We start from the raw sequence: 1,178 nt of genomic DNA on the forward strand, positions 1-1,178 counted from the left end.
ATTTTATTGTCTTCACAATAAAAAACATGAAAAGTTAAAACTGGATCACGTGGCCCTTTTTCTTATCTCCTCGGAGTTCCAAATGCTTACATCTCTTAATAGCCAGCATTCTCTTAGATCTGCATTGGGCTCAATACACTCAAGCCTCAGGACAATCTTCTTTGTAGTTTTGGCCTTCTTATGGAAAATCTGTTTAGTCTGCCCACCATAGCCACTCTGTTTCCTGTCATAACACCACTTTTCCTGGGCATATAGGGAATCCTTGCCTTTCTTGTACTGTGTCACTTTGTGGGGTTGATGCTTGCCACAGTTCTTACAGAAAGTTCGCCGGGTTTTGGGAACGTTCACTATGCTTGCAGGCATGACCAGCGAGGAAAGCGAAAACAGATTTTCTACGAAAGCATGAGGTACTGCTTTCAGAAAATGGACATGACAAAACAAGGTATTAAAGGAAGGTGTACAAATCCTCTTGAATCTAGATAGTGATATAGGGAACTTCTAAATGATATAAAGGAAAAATGATCTCTCGATCTGACCTTGATGAGTTTGTGCTTCCTAAAACCGGAAGAATGAATTTTAGGAACAAATGGAGGTTGAGAGTAGAATATTTCTTGGGAAAGAAAGCTTCTGTCTGAGAAAAACAGAAGGGGGGCCCTAGCGGGTTGCCCAGGAAGCTGTCTCTTTCAGGCTATTTTCATAGGGCAAAACCATGCGAGGCTAAGGGTTCGAGAATATGGGAACTCGCTTAGGTGGATGTGAGGTGGGACAAAACTACTGTCAACCAATGGGATTACAAGCACCATTGCTGAGGTAAAATAGATTAAGCCCATGGCCAAATGAGGAAGGGAGTCACATAGCAAGTGGGCATGAATGTAAAACAGGACTTTATCTGATAGTCATCAGATAATGGGTCTTTCTGGCTTTCTCAGGGGGAAGATCAATCCCAGATGCTAATCTTGAGGGAGGTTAGCCTTTGTTTGATCTTTGATCTTAAAGTCTGGCTCACAGCAGGAGCATCTGTCCCTCTCACAGATGTGTTATCTGTGTTATCTCCTGGAGGGCCTGGCCCAGTCTGACTGCCTATAATACTTTTATCTAACTTGGCTGCCTGCAACAATAGGATTGTTGAGGGTTTAGATAAAAACATCTTGTGTGTGTGTGTGTGTGTGTGTGTGTGT

General features: G+C 42.7%; 1 pseudogene; it reads right to left on the reverse strand.

Moving 5' to 3' along the window:
* Nucleotides 1–34: 34 nt before the first annotated feature.
* On the reverse strand, nucleotides 35–363 carry LOC105741339 (annotated as a pseudogene).
* Between the last annotated feature and the right edge of the window lie 815 nt (nucleotides 364–1,178).

This window comes from Octodon degus, unplaced genomic scaffold (assembly GCF_000260255.1).
Source record: "Octodon degus isolate 3935 unplaced genomic scaffold, OctDeg1.0 scaffold00467, whole genome shotgun sequence".
In the NCBI taxonomy this organism is placed as follows: Eukaryota; Metazoa; Chordata; class Mammalia; order Rodentia; family Octodontidae; genus Octodon; species Octodon degus.